Raw genomic sequence first — 17,200 nt, 5'->3', positions numbered from 1 at the left:
TAATCGACAGATTAGTCGACTACCAAAATAGTCATTAGTTGCAGACCTAGTTCACTCACATTCACACACCGATGGCGGAGGCAACCATGCAAGGTGCCAACCTGCACATCGGGAGCAATTAGGGGTGAAGTGTCTTTACTCAAGGACACTTCGACACGCTGCCTGGGAGGAGCAGGAATCGAACCGGGAACTTCCGGATTACCAGACAACTGCTCTACCTGCTGCACTGTCGCGCACACTAAATTGCTGACACTAAACGACCCGAGGTTGCAGAGAATGCACTGGCGACGTGGGGTGACCTGATCTGCGATTCTAAGCTACTTTTGCAGAGCGATTTTTAACTGCTGCTTCGAAATAAAAAATATCCTGCCTTATCAGAGAGACAAATGTATATCGGAAGGCTTTGTTCGGGGGACCACAGCTGCATGAACACAGACACAGCTAAGAGTGACCTATGAATAGTCCATTCCTTCTCCAGCAGGGGATGTGGGAGAGACGGGAGCAGCCGGAGATACGCCACCTGTGAGAGGTCTATGCTACCATGCGGAGACGATACCAATATCCTCTCTGTGCGTTCAATAGGAAGCTATCCGGCTACAAGCTAGCCTAGCTTAGCACAAATGAATGGAAGCGGACACGGACCAGCTAACTTAGCTGTTGGCCAAAAACACCTCTCCCGGAGTTTTAAGCTATAGGCTAGTGGTCCGTATCAGCTTCCGTTAATTTGTGCTAAGCTAGGCTAGCTTGAAGCTGGATAGCTTTCTAACTGAATGCACTGAGAGGAAAATGGTATGTGTATATCTTCTTGTTTGACTCTAGAAGAAGATGGCAAGCACATTTCCCATAATAATGTTAGCATGTTCCTTTAACAATGTATCAAGGTTTGGGTGCGGCTGGGTAGAGTAGAGGTCTATACGCACTCGCCTACCACCGCAGAAACTCTGGGTTCGAATCCAGCTGTCGGCGGGACCTCCGGCTTGGTCAGTCGTCCCTACTAACACAATTGGCAGTGTTCGTGGGTGGGAAGCCAGTGGGGTATGAGTCCTGGTCAACAGTGACTCCTACTGGTCACTCCACACGCGTTATGTTCTCTCAGTGAAACTCCTCGCTGTATCGGAGGAGGCATGTGATCTCATGTGGTAGTTCTAGACCCTCCCCAGACCAACAGTAGAGCAATGGGTGCAATGACCACTGAAATGAAATTGGCATAACGACTAAATTCGGGGATGGGTATAGAAAGTCAAGGTTGCCAGTAACTCTTGAGACTAACAACCATGAGTCCATGAGACATGTTTTGGACAGCCTGTGTGCCTGCAATAATAAAATAAATCCATGTCACTTAATGTGTGAATGTGATGCACTCTCTTTAACTGCTGATGTACACAACAACCCCCCAACTTGACAGCTTCAAATAAGAACACTAAAAACCAACACACGTTGTACAGTAGTCTCCAGATTGAAACACACAACTTGATGTCAGGCCCCAGAGCACCTACTGTAGTGACTTTTCACCTTGATGTCAGGCCCTCAGAGCACCTACTGTAGTGACTTTTCACCTTGATGTCAGGCCTCAGAGCACCTACTGTAGTGACTTTTCACCTTGATGTCAGGCCCTCAGAGCACCTACTGTAGTGACTTTTCACCTTGATGTCAGGCCCCAGAGCACCTACTGTAGTGACTTTTCACCTTGATGTCAGCACCTCAGAGCACCTACTGTAGTGACTTTTCACCTTGATGTCAGCACCTCAGAGCACCTACTGTAGTGACTTTTCACCTTGATGTCAGGCCCCAGAGCACCTACTGTAGTGACTTTTCACCTTGATGTCAGGCATCAGAGCACCTACTGTAGTGACTTGTCACCTTGATGTCAGGCCCCAGAGCACCTACTGTAGTGACTTTTCACCTTGATGTCTGGCCCCAGAGCACCTACTGTAGTGACTTTTCACCTTGATGTCTGGCCCCAGAGCACCTACTGTAGTGACTTTTCACCTTGATGTCTGGCCCCAGAGCACCTACTGTAGTGACTTTTCACCTTGATGTCAGCACCTCAGAGCACCTACTGTAGTGACTTTTCACCTTGATGTCAGGACCCAGAGCACCTACTGTAGTGACTTTTCACCTTGATGTCAGCACCTCAGAGCACCTACTGTAGTGACTTTTCACCTTGATGTCAGCACCTCAGAGCACCTACTGTAGTGACTTTTCACCTTGATGTCTGGCCCCAGAGCACCTACTGTAGTGACTTTTCACCTTGATGTCAGGCCCCAGAGCACCTACTGTAGTGACTTTTCACCTTGATGTCTGGCCCCAGAGCACCTACTGTAGTGACTTTTCAATCGCAATGTTTCGAGGACAGAACTCACCCCAGTCCTTCTGGTCCTTAACCAGCTACACGTAGTATGTATGCTATTCACCACAGCTGTTTCAATTGCAAATCGCCGGTGGTCATTGGTATAAACAGCACCCAAGTGGTAGAAGGCACCGCTCCTCTCTCTACATTAAAGATATGCATTTGGGGGGGGGGGTGCACGGGTGGCGCAGCTGTCCCGGGTTCGACTCCCGGACCCGGAGACCTATGATGCATGTCTTCCCCTTATATCTTCTCCCAACTTTCCTCTCTGCCGGGCCTATCCGAAATAAAGCAATACAATGACAAAAAAAAGAAAGAAAAAAATATATGCATTTGGAACTGTAGAAATACTGTAATATTGTTTAACAATCTGAATCACTGCAGTGAAAGAAAAATCCCACTGAAGAAGAAAGCCACTGAAGTCAGCCACACAAAACCCTTCTGGGCAGACGCTGCCACTTCAATCTGACGTCTTGAGCAGACAAAAAGACAGCGTACAAAGTTAGCTCGCTTGAAGTAATTTGTCCTTTTCTTCATCTTAACCCTTATGGTTTATCTGATGGCTTGGAGTGCATTAGTATGCAAGCCTGTAGATGTCTTGTTTTCGAATTGTGGTCCCTTTCAGCCTCGCAAGTGACCTCAGGGGTGGCGTGAACACAGAACACTCCAAGTGACCTCAGAGGGCGGTGTGAACACTCTAAGTGACCTCAGAGTGGTGTGAACACTCCAAGTGACCTCAGAGTGGTGTGAACACTCCAAGTGACCTCAGAGTGGTGTGAACACTCCAAGTGACCTCAGAGTGGTGTGAACACTCCAAGTGACCTCAGAGTGGTGTGAACACTCCAAGTGACCTCAGAGTGGTGTGAACACTCCAAGTGACCTCAGAGTGGTGTGAACACTCCAAGTGACCTCAGAGCGTGGTGTGAACACTCCAAGTGACCTCAGAGCAAGGGGTAAACACTCCAAGTGACCTCATAGGGCGGCGTGAACACTCTAAGTGACCTCAGAGGGAAGTGTGAACACTTCAAGTGACCTCAGAGGGCGGCGTGAACACTCCAAATTAACTCGGACCCATCCGACGCAACCAGAATTCAGACCACCACAGAAGATGGTCTCAGTTCAGTTCAGTCTGCTTCGTGGTTCCGCTTCACTGTGAACATCGAGTGCTCTCGCGCTCCATTCACTCGGCTTCAGGAGGCTGTTTATATTGTGTTAATAAAATACGTATTGAGTTTCCCAGAAGTGCCTTTTTCACCAAGACAACAAAAATAAACACAATTTTCAAGCACTGTCCTGAACACAAATAAAGGGGGTGCAGTCAAACTAGCTAATGTCTGTGTTTGAAAACAGGCCATGGCTATATAGACAATCATATTAAACAATGAACCTGATCGAATTCAATAATAAACCTCTCTTTGTGTTGATGATATCTCCTTTCACATTGTGGCACACAGTGGCTACTGTATCTACTGTATAACAGCCATCCGGGGGCTGCGTTGTGGAGAAGGACGTCGGTGTGAACAGACAGTGGACCGTGACCTCATCGGGGCTCTGTTCTCTTTCAAAACAGTTTGGTTAGTTGAAAAGGGACTATATGAAAGCACCCGAACACACGCAGCAGTTACTGGTTCCCCCGAAAGAACACAGGTTTTGTACAAATTTGCGTAAGGAACATGGTGCTTATTGGAAACAAACTGCTTGTATGTATACTTTCTCATGATGTACTGTAGTTTATGATGCACGATGGTAGAGAGAGCCAGGGCACAAGTGTTTCATTGTCTTCTTTTAATACACAATAATAGCACCCACACACACACACACACACACGTACACACACGTACACACACACACACACACACACACACACACACACACACACACACACACACACACACACACACACACACACACACACACACACACACACACACACACACACACACACACACACACACACACACACACACACACACACACACACACACTCTCTCTCTCTGGTAGCTATTAGGGCCAGATGTGGATGAATCTCGGCTATCAGTCAGGTGTGTGTGTGTGTGTGTGTGTGTGTGTGTGTGTGTGTGTGTGTGTGTGTGTGTGTGTGTGTGTGTGTGTGTGTGTGTGTGTGTGTGTGTGTGTGTGTGTGTGTGTGTTAGTGTGTGTGTGTGTGCACATGTGTAACTAATTGTGATGTAATGTCTGACCTGTATGTAGTAGAATGTGTCAATAACATTATTAGGGGATGAGTTCACACCAAAATGTTTGCAAAACTGCCAACATACGATGACATGAGTGACCCATATATCTTTCATATCAAAAACAAATGTGACTTACTTGACATGAATGTATCATTTAGACTTTTTATTTTTCCTGCGAACGGCAGGAAATATAGGTCAGGTCTGACCAGGTGCATCGGCCCGTCCAAAACATTCAACCATAGGCGATGATATACTCAGGAAATGTTCCACAATTACAGATGAGGGTGTAAATGCTTATACTGTATGACCCCAATCAACCTGATGGAAGCAATACAGTATAATTAAAGGTCAAACGGTAAAACTTTAAAAAGGCCATACATTGTAAGACTTTCCTTATTCCCCCAATTCTCATTATACAAATGTTCCCACAGGTCCATTCATGTCTGCTGTATTATCACGGATAGGGCTGCAACTATTCGTCGACATAATCGACGATGTCGATTATAAAAAATCGTCGACGAGGAATTGTTGCGTCGATTAGTCATTCAAAAAAAATAAAAAATAATAATAATTTTATTTATTTTTTGCACTACCTATCTTTGTGAAAGTGGCTTCTCAGCTCTGGTCCAGCCAGCTGAAGACTTCTTAGCTTAACATAACAGACCGACAGTAAGTTTGGGGGAACTAATGGGATAACTGGGGATGTTGTTTGGTCCTGACAAGAGTCTCAAAGCAACTCTGAGGTCATGCTCAATGTCAAATCTGTTCCTCTGCTCTGTCTTCAGCTGGACCAGAGCTGAGAAGCCACTTTCACAAAGATAGGTAGTGAAAAATAAAAAAAAAAAAAAATTTATATAATTGTTTTTCGATTAGTCGACTAATCGAAAAAATAATCGACAGATTAGTCGACTACCAAAATAGTCATTAGTTGCAGACCTAATCACGGATATGGGTGAATATAATGATTGAACAAATTTACATGTCTGTAAAATTAGATCATAAAATCATGTTAAAAGGTACAACATGGATATGGAGAAATCATTGCACTCCACTGACAAAGAAAAGAAGAAAAAAAGAAAAAAAAATCTAACCCTAACTAACCATACTGTCATGCACTTGTCCTAATAAACTAACCTACACTGTAGCACTCAACACTTTGATGAACATTGTTACTCAGCTGATAGAGTTGTGCCCTTCCTGATGGCTTGTCGTACAGAACTTGTAAGTCGCTTTGGACAAAAGCGTCAGCTAAATGACTAAATGTAAATGTAAATGACAAAAAGTGATTTCAAATTAAAATGGTTGAATTCCATTTAGCCAGATCAGCCTGTGTGACACTTGCATTTGTCACAAGTATGTGTTACACTACAAGGCAATGCGGATTCTGTATTGTTCACTTATTTTGCCATATTTTGGGCAACACGTATATTAACAACATAAAGCCATTGGTTATATTACAGAAAAAAACTGTAAGAATTGTTCATAAGGTGGATTCAAGAGAACACACCAACAGCCTGTCAGGAATTATGAAACTTAAAGATATAGTTGAGATACAATTATTATTATTATTAGTTATGTATAGGGGTGTAACGATGCATCGATTAATCGAAATGCATCGATTCTAATGTGACGATTCAACTGCATCGATTTGAAAATGTTAGAATCGATTATAATCTAAATAAATAAATAAAAATAATAATTAGTATGTATTTTTTTTGTGTATTGTTTTTATTGACCTATAGTCCATTCATGACCTATAGTGTATTAAAAATTTTGGGGGGAATTAACTGATAGAAAATGTATTGAAAATTAATCGAATTGAATCATGGTCAAATGAAGAGATTTCATGATGCATTGAATCGTCGCCTGAATAATCGTAATAGAAATGAATCGTTGTGAGGTCACATCGTTACACCCCTAGTTATGGACAAAGCTAAAAACTGAGTATTGCCAGAAAGCTTGCAGAAGTTGTTTGTTTCTGGTTCTGAGGATGAGAACCATAGAAGGACATGTAATTGTAAGCATCAGCACGGACTACTTTAAAGCATCAGTATAAAATGATAATTATGCCGCATGCTGTGTTGCTCTCATTCTGCCTTGTGTTGTAAATGCAGCGCACCCTTCCTTCACAGTGGTGTGCTACACCCCCCCCCCCCCCCCCCCCCCCTCAAGCCCAAACAGTAGTTTCAGCTCATTTTGAGAGGGAAAAGGGAGCCACGGCACGTTTATCCAGTTCAATATCGATCAATAATCAAGCAGCCCTATGTTTATATATGATGATTGAATCTTGTGATGTTTTTGTCATTACTGTGTTACGTTTTTTTTTCTATTTTGAATTTTTTTTTCTATTTTTCTCCCATCCCAATTCCACAGTGCCAATTCTTCCCTCCCCTGTCTTGAACGTTGCTCGCATATGCCCCCCACTGGCCGGTTGTAGGGAGGATAGAAGCCTTGCATCACGTGTCCCCTCCGGTACACGAGGAGGCAGCCTGTCACATCTTTTCACCTGCCAGCGCGGACTCTCAGTGGCGAGGTGTAACGTGTGGGAGGCTCACACTACCCCCGCCATTTCCTGTCTCTGCTGTGCAGGCGTCCCCAACCGACCTGTAGGAGTCGCTGTCCACAACGTCCAGATTACCACCCATCGACTTCCACCCTCTAACTCTGCCAATGAGTTAGTATGACGGCTGGCCCAAGCCGGAGGCAACAGCGACAGCCGGAGCCGAACCCGGTGTCTCTTGCGCTGGTGACGAGTGCAATGTCCGCTGGGCCACCCAGCCGGCCTGTCTTTTTAATTTTGTATATAATTTGTTTATTGAATTTTCAGCACAACCAACATTTACAAATGAGATGCACTTGAATGTTATCCAATAGGGACACAGAACGGAATGCCAAGGACGACAAATGTCAAAACAAAATGACAAGCAGACAAACATTTTCCAAAAGAAAATAAATATAAATAAAAATAAGGCAATAAATAAAAAGAAAAGTGAATACAGTGAATACATATAGGTCAAGCCACATCAATTTAAGATGTCGTGCTCATACGGAGCATATTGCATTGGCAGGGTGCATCGATGGGGGAAAAAAACGTGTTACGTCTTTCTTAAAAGGGCAATTCAACCAAAATGTTAAAAAGAAATGTGTAGAAAATAGTGCCTACATGAAACTGCTCAAAACAAGGTCTGTGGAGTTACCTTGAGTAACCGGGTCATGATTTCCAGAAAGAGACATTGCGTTTGAGTTTTTCAAATCACACTGAAACTACAGTATCTCTGGATGGATAGATAGCACTCTGGATGAGGGGGAACATACTGTATATATTTATTTTTACATTTTGTGTAAACAGGGCATTTAACCCGTTCACTACCACACTACAGAAGGTTAACCATTTCACTGTCACACTACAGAAGGTTAACCGTCTGTAGTGTGGTAGTGAAAGAGTGTGGTTGTGAAAGGGTTAACCCTTTGGTAGTGTGGCAGTGAAAGGGTTTAAAATGGTGATTTAAAACATGTACTTGAGCACTACTGCTCCTGACCAAATCTGGCCATTGGATAAACAAAGAAGGAGGAGATGAAGAAAATGTTTCCTACCCTTCACTCAACACACTGTACATAATGTACAGTTTGAATGACTGGACCTGAGCATGGAGGTATGTCCTTTCCTCCGCGGGCTTCCCTTCCTCCTGTTCTCCAGCTACATCCTGGATCTAATAATCCCTTTTATATGCTGATGAAAACATGTTGTGAGAAATGTGAGAAGATGCTAAAATGGCGGGAAAAAAATCCAATTACCAGACATGGGTGGTCTGATCACGAGGTACCAGTGAGCCACAAACACAAAGGTAGCATATACCACAGAGAATGTGAGTCTGTGTGCATGCGTGTGTTTTATATACGTGTGCGTGCGTGTATTTAAGTGTCAGAACACGCCACTCATGTGGCTTCCTTGTATGCATGTGATTTTCAGATACGTCGTTTTCCCACGTAAGCCACAGACACACACATACATGTAACATGTTCCGCGCGAGAAACGCGATACTGTAGAGACGTGTAGCTCTCCCCGTGCGTCACGTCTGACACTGACAGTCATGTGCTACGGTGAGGCATGCGGGGAATATTGTCGACACACATACACACACACACACACGCACACACACACACGCACACACACACACACACATACACAGAAAACCACGCGTGCGCACACATTTATCAACGCAAATAGACGGGAAGATAAAAACGCATGCATGCTCACACACACCGTTTCCCCGAGAGGCCGGCTTTGCTGAATCCAAGCATCAGAGAGTCGTGCGGGTTTTAAAAGAAGCTTTGTTGTGGAACTGGTGGAGCTGCCTGGCCTGAGGCCTCAGGGAGACATGGTCTCAAACACACACACACACACACACACACACACACACACACACACACACACACACACACACACACACACACACACACACACACACACACACACACACACACACACACACACACACACACACACACACACACACACACACACACACACACACACACACACACACACACACACACACACACACACACACACACATAGTGTGGGCCATGCCATTGACATACATTTATTCCCTCACCCTAACCTTAATCCTACTGTAACCACAAAAATTCCTAAACCTAAATCCTGTGAATATAGTTGGTCCTCGAAAGGATAAAAGTACAAGAAACACATGCTGACACACACACACACACACACACACACACACACACACACACACACACACACACACACACACACACACACACACACACACACACACACACACACACACACACAGCGTGTAAGCCACTACAAAGCCAGTCTTGAGGCCTGAGGCTTGTCTGAGAGAAACCACACCACTGGCCTCTCTGGAGGCTGAGGCTGATTCTGGGTCACTCTGATTGATTGATCGATCGAATGTGTGTGTGTGCGTGTGTGTGTGTGTGTGTGTGTGTGTGTGTGTGTGTGTGTGTGTGTGTGTGTGTGTGTGTGTGTGTGTGTGTGTGCGTGCGTGTGTGAGAGAGAGATAGAGAGGGATATGGATAGATAGAGAGAGAGAGAGAGAGAGAGAGAGAGAGAGAGAGAGAGAGAGAGAGAGAGAGAGAGAGAGAGAGAGAGAGAGAGAGAGAGAGAGAGAGAGAGAGAGAGAGAGAGATGGAGATGGAGATGGAGATGGAGATGGAGATGGAGATGGAGATGGAGAGATAGATAGATAGATAGATAGATAGATAGATAGATAGATAGATAGATAGATAGATAGATAGATAGATAGATAGATAGATAGATAGATAGAAGGTGAAACAGACGGGCAGAAACCGGTTGATAGATACAGTAGATATCAATGTCAATAGAATAAAACCACTTCATTGCCATATACTGTACATTTGTACATGTACCCGCAAATCTTGAAACTTGATTTAAACTAACCTAATTTAGGAACAGTGGGCAGCCACAGTCCTGGTTAAGCACCTTGCTCAAGGACACCCACAGGAATGGTGGGTATTGACAGGGTTCCCACAGACATTGCAAAATGAAATTCAAGGACTTGCAAGTACTTTCCCAAGCACTATTTTTCATTTTAAAAGGGCATTTAAAATGATACAATTCACTTTAGAATGCAGATGTTTTATTAAGAAAATCTGATCCAATATGTATGGCTTAAAAACAATTTCCGACAATTACTTACACTTTAGATAAAAAAATATCGATTTCTTGATTCAGAACAATTGTATCGTGGATGAACAAACCTTTCAATGCGAATGGTTGATTTGAATTTCAAGGACTTTTTAAGCACCCTGTGTTTTCAAGGAATTACAGGCCTTGACTTTTCTTTGTCAAAAATCAAGCACTTTAAGCACTTCAAGGACCTTGTGCGAACCCTGTATTGAGTATTGAGGGAGGGGGGAGCATTAGTTGTTCTCTTCCAACAACCCCCCCCCCCCCCCCCCCCAGGTCGCAAGCCTCCTTCTCTAAACACGAGGTCACTGCTATTATAATAATGAATCTGTATTCTTCCTTCCCTTTCCTCCCATTGTTCTCTCTGCAGATAAACCCTGGCTTTAATGCAGGATTAATAACCCTAATTGCGCACAGTATTGCCAAATACTGATTATTGTTATATTGAGGGGCTCGAGGCTATAGAAAGGCATACCGTGAAACCAAACGCAGAACTAAATGCACTAAAATGAGTTCTACTATTAAATTGTAACTCTCTTTTATTACGGGCCAACGTCGTGTTGTTGTGTCGGGTTATATCAAAGCCCTACGTCCATGTGTGCACTGACTGCAGACAGGTAATGATGGAGCGACTGTAGTGATGAGTCACCTTGGCATGGCGTATCCATCGCAGCTTGTTAGGGATTCTTTTATTGTGAATAATTGATTGTTTATAAATAATTGTACACAAAACGAATGCCAGTTCAGCTCTGGCCACTCTCTTTTTTCTCCCAGGCTTGTGGGGCGAGTCAGACCCGGGTTGTATAATAATAATAATAATGGATTGGATTTATATAGCGCTCTTCTCTGACTGACTGTTGCTCTGACTCAGAGCGCTTCACAGAGTCCATTATTCGTTCATACACAGTCATACCGGTGGTGGTAAGCTACAATTGCAGCCAGAGCTGCCCTCTTTGTGCCTCGACGTCTTTCTACAGTCTAAGTCAAACACGGGTCTGTAAACACTCTTGTGCTAAAGGGGACCTATTGTGAATATTGCCCTGTGTTTTTCAAAATGTTTAACCCTTTCACTAACACACTACATTTAGACCCTGAAAGTCTTCGCATTCTGGCAAATTCACTTGTTTCTTGTTGCTTTGACTATGCTATCTGTTCTTGGTGCGGAGGTCTGACCAAAGTTGTGAAAGATAACTTACAGGGGGCGGCTGGGTGGCGCAGCGGAGATTGCGCTCGTCACCAATGCAAGAGACTCCGGTCTCGAATCCGGGTGTCAGCATTGCCTCCAGGCTTGGGCCGGCCGTCATACTGGCTCAATTGGCAGAGCCAGCGGGTGGAAGTCGATGGGTGGGGATTTGGACGTTGTGGACAGCGACTCCTACAGGTCGGTTGGGGGACGCCTGCACAGCAGAGACAGGAAGTGGCGGGGGTAGTGTGAGCCTCCCACGCGTTACACCTCGCCAATGAGAGTCCGCGCCAGCAGGTGAAAAGATGTGACAGGCTGCCGCCTCGTGTACCGGAGGGGACACGTGATGCAAGACTTCTATCCTCCCTACAACCGACCAGTGGGGGGGCATAGTCTAGCAACGTTCAAGACAGGGGAGGGGATAATTGGAAACACGAAATTGGGATGGGAGAAAAATAAGGAGAAAAAGTGGATACAAAAAATTAAAAATAAGTTACAGGTTTGCCAGAACAAACTCATCCGATTAACTCTAGGACTAGCCTCCAGAGCACATGTGGGCAAACAACACTTACAGTTGTTGGGCTGGCTCTCTCTGGAAGCCATGTCTGTTCAACTCCAGCTCAATATAGTTCACAACATTTATAATAATAGGGCCCCCCACTTATCTTACAAATTATTTTCAATGGAATAGGGACATGCATAACCATAACACCAGAGCCAGCATTGAAATTTATTAGAAGGATAAACCCCTTGAGATATGCTATCTCGTTTTCGAGGGGGTCCTTAACATAGGATACAAAACATACAATACAATACATTGCCGACCTGTGTGTTCCAAGGTTCAAAACAAATATGGGCAAATGTTCTTTTAAATTCTGGGGAGCCATACATTGGAATTTGCTACCTTCACGGATAAAATGCATTAGTAGCCGACTCAATTTTAAGAAAAAAAGTCAAATCATGGCTCCTCGACAATGTTAAAAACTAGATTTTGAAATGCATGAAAATGTTGTCTGATACATTGTTGTCTGTGGCTAGGTTTGTACTGCATTTAAAATGTACATGTCTATGTAGTTTGTCAAATTGTTATTTATGGTCATGTTTTGTATTGATTGTCTGTCTGTCTGAGACCAAGGACAACAATGGAAATAAGTCTCGACTTTTTTGTGTAGCATCCTTGATGTTTTCTGGAATCTTGTATTTTTTTAAATGTCAAATAAAATAAAATAAAATACAATACAGAAGGTCCTTTCACTAACACACTACAGAAGGTTAACCTTCTGTAGTGTGGTTGTGAAAGGGTTAACCATTTGTCATGTGGCAGTGAAAGGGTCTGTATTGTCACAGTAAAAGGGTTAACCCATTGGTAGTGCGGTAGTAGAAGGGTTAAAGAATGAGGGGTTAATGTTAAATATGTGCACATGCAGCAGCTGAGGGGTATGTCTCACACACACACACACACACACACACACACACACACACACACACAGACAGACACACGCACACACACAGACACACACACACACACACACACACACACACAAAGGGTGTGCTATTAGTCTCCAGAAGAGCCCTGTGATGAAGACAAACGACCGCTAGACAGACAGACATGTGGACAGTGGCGGTCCCATTAGTGAAACAACCCAAAGTCCAATGGGCTAATCATGGTCATCATAATCATCTTACACTACCAGCTGATTGGATGAAAGGTGGACAGCACACTAGTCTGGCAATCAATGTGTTTATTTTTGTTTGGATAGAAAGAGGAGAGAAGGAGAGAGAGAATTCTTTTCATGTGTGTGTTATATTGTGTTTACCTCACTATGCCATGTGTCCTGTTGCTTTGTTCTTAAGACTAACATGCACACACACACGCACACACACACACACACACACACACACACACACACACACACACACACACACACACACACACACACACACACACACACACACACACACACACACACACACACACACACACACACACACACACACACACACACACACACACACACACACACACACACACACACACACACACACACACACACACACACACACACACACACACACACACACACACACACACACACACACACACACACAGTATGTACAGTCGTTTATGCAGCCAGTGCCTGACTATAGTGTTATTGTAACATGTTGAGTTATATAAGGCTGACAGTAGTGACTAATGATGCTTTCACATTCCGATTCCGTATGGAGTCACCATTTAGCATAATATATAACAAGACCCACATCAACGACAGGCTCCTTAAGCCGCCGGCAGACACTTATTTCTGGTATGTAAGCTAACGGAGGACTTCTCCACCTTTTCACAGCTTTGGAACACTTCACACAAGACTATAGAATCCACTGCGTAGCAAGTTACTGACTGTTTCGAAATGTGGCCTGACGTCTAGTGGGGATGATACTCTGGGTACGACGAGCAAATAAATGGTTGAATATAAGTATGGTTGAATATAAGTATGGTTGAATATAAGTATAGTTGAATATACGTGTGGTTGAATATAAGTATGGTTGAATATAAGCAATCTATGTGTGACTGTTAACATTTTATCAAAATCTTGAGGGATACCGGAGTAAATTGCATGACACAGCGGAGTGCCAGAACCGCATAGGTTTTATGTCGAAGAATGTGATGATGACAGCAACAACAACAATAACAACAACAAGAACAACAGCAACACCAATGGCAACAGCAACGGAACTGTAATGGTACATTGGTACTATAGGGCTGACCGACCAAAACCTTGCCAATAATGACATTATGAATCTCTTCACTATGTTGGCATTCCTCCTGAGTGCATAGGTTGTTTCATTGTGTGTACAACAACCAATCACGTGTTGAAAGATAAACATGTTGACAGAAAGGCCAACATACAACGTGATACCGTGATAATGTTTGTCATGGGTCATACCGACCGGTACTACAGCACCGTGAGCGATACAACACCACACCTACATTACAGTAATGTTACACTGAGAGAGATATACAACACTACACCTACATTACAGTAACATTACACTGAGAGAGATATACAACACTACATCTACATTACAGTAACGTTACACTGAGAGATACAACACTACATCTACATTACAGTAACGTTACACTGAGAGAGATATACAACACCACACCTACATTACAGTAACGTTACACTGAGAGAGATATACAACACTACACCTACATTACAGTAACGTTACACTGAGAGAGATATACAACACCACACCTACATTACAGTAACGTTACACTGAGAGAGATATACAACACCACACCTATATTACAGTAATGTTACACTGATATATACAACACTACACCTACATTACAGTAATGTTACACTGAGATATATACAACACTGCACCTACATTACAGTAATGTTACACTGAGATATACAACACTACACCTAGGGCTGGGCAATATGGCCTAAATATGATATCACGATATTTTCTGACCTTTCGGCGATACACGATACACATCACGATGTTTTTCTTTTTTACCCCAAACGATTCATTATGAGGCTTACCAAGACAGTATTTGAGTTTGCAAGCTAACATTAAAGACAAAATAAAATACCCATGCATTTAGCATTTTTATATTATATATTTGATTTAGATTATTGGATTATTAGATTATAATATATTGCATATATTTAGCAATGAGATATTATATGATTTAGATATGAAATATGATGAATTGAAAATGGGGGACCCTGATGTAAACAAGACAAAAGTATTTCTCTGGTCTGCATCCCCTTAACAATTGTATGTATTGAGCTGTACTGTACCCATTCTGCAATATGTTAATAAAGTTTTAAATCAATCAATAGCATTTTAGCATTTTTATGAAACTACTGTATATTTGTATGTCTCTAAATGTTTTGATGAATTGAAAATGGAGGACCCTTATGTAAAAAAGCCGAAAGTCTTTTTCTGGTCTTCATCCTCCTGTACTGTATTGTACCCATTCTGCAATATGTTAATAAAGTTTTCATTCATTCATTCTGACGGACAACAGAATAATTTTGATTGACAGTCGAGTCTGCCAATTACGTCACACCGCTTGCACCCGCCCTGCTGTTCTTAGCACCAATCGGCAAGCTCTATTCGTTTTTTACTTCCTGAATGTCCGGTGTGCAGACATCAACAAAGCTACTTACATTAGCTCCCCGCGACCGACTAGTAGGAGACCAGTGCACCACAGGATGACTAAATGAGCCATAATGATTTTACCTCACCGAATGTTATAATAAAAGCCTTTCCATACATCTGTCTGATTGAAAACTTTTTAACAGACCGCGGAATGGGCATATCTCAACACGGGCTGAGATATGAACGAGTAACGTGTGGACCAGATTGACGCGACACAATCCTATTGGGCAAAACATCACGATATCCACGATACGTTGAAAAAGTGTATTGTTAATGAACTGTACCCGATATTTATATAATATCGTCATATCGCCCAGCCCTAACTACACCTACATTACAGTAACGTTACACTGAGAGATACACATTGGTCAAACGTCATTAAGGGCTGCTGCTGCTGCCAGGGACTGGAACAACCTACAAACATCTCTCAAACTGGTCACCTTTATGCCTAAGTCAACATTCTCACTGATTCCTGCAACTGTTTCTCAACCCAGTAACATCCCCAACCCCCTGTCTGTCATGGTGCCCCGCTCACTGCTATATTGCTTGTTGTATGTATATTTATATTCTAATAACATATATTGTATGTCGGAAATGTTTAATCCTGAATTCCTTTTCAGCCCCCCCCCCCCCCCCCTCCCTTCAAGAAGTGTTGTCAGGCCATCATTGTAAATAAGAATTAGTTATTAATTGATTTGCCTGGATAAATAAAGGTAAAATAAAATAAATAAAAATGTCATGTCAGTCGCCATTCATTCCTTACTATACACACCGATGGCTAAAGCACACACACACACGCACACACACACACACACACACACACACACACACACACACACACACACACACACACACACACACACACACACACACACACACACACACACACACACACACACACACACACACACACACACACACACACACACACACAAACACACACAAATAGCCCCCCTATGCACAAAAACAGGAAGAGAAACAGCCACTACAAGAAAACCATCACTAATTAAAACATCTAAGGAATCAGGAGACAAACATCTGATAGTATAGAGAGATCTGTCCATGGAACAGCTCTGCAACACGGAACAGAGCATCTACAGTACAAAGCTGCTCGATCGTTCATGCATGAGATTCTGGTCTGTTTTGCTTTACTAACACATGGCCCGTTTCCACTGTGAGAACTCGCCGTGGCGAACCGCTGTTGGGGTCTGAGAAGCTTCTTGAGACAATGAAAGAGAGCGTTAATAAAAGGCCCGAGGGGAATCGTATAGGGAACTGCTGTGTCTGCAAATCGGACTGCTCATGGATTACATGTGGACGCGCACGTTTAACATGAGTTTTAAATCACACCGATGTCCCGTTTGTTGTTTTATATCATTTCGGCATCTAAATTACATCTCAATCCGTATCACACAATGGTTTTGATCTAAAAAAAAATGGGACGACGACTGGGTTCTATTTCCACTATGAAGTCGCCCCATCCACGATCTGCTCCGAATCAAACGAAGGCCTTGTGCACACTTTGGCACGTTCTGAGAACCAGTTGAGTTCCTTAAGACGTCCCGTGGTTGTGAGAACTTTTAAGCTGTTATTGGAAACTGTTT

General features: G+C 43.2%; 2 protein-coding genes across 2 annotated transcripts in view; one reads left to right on the top strand and one right to left on the bottom strand.

The window, feature by feature from the left end:
- adarb2 (adenosine deaminase RNA specific B2 (inactive)) overlaps window positions 1–17,200 on the bottom strand; it is a gene marked incomplete at its 5' end in the record, with an annotated part of 512,623 nt that overhangs the window by 445,445 nt on the left and 49,978 nt on the right. The window lies entirely within an intron of this gene.
- sugct (succinyl-CoA:glutarate-CoA transferase) overlaps window positions 1–17,200 on the top strand; it is a gene marked incomplete at its 3' end in the record, with an annotated part of 157,242 nt that overhangs the window by 139,953 nt on the left and 89 nt on the right. The window lies entirely within an intron of this gene.

This window comes from Notolepis coatsorum (genome assembly GCF_963971535.1).
Source record: "Notolepis coatsorum genome assembly, chromosome: 12".
In the NCBI taxonomy this organism is placed as follows: Eukaryota; Metazoa; Chordata; class Actinopteri; order Aulopiformes; family Paralepididae; genus Notolepis; species Notolepis coatsorum.
The sequence above is the reverse complement of the archived record's forward strand: the minus strand, read 5'-3'. Positions and strand labels throughout refer to the sequence as shown.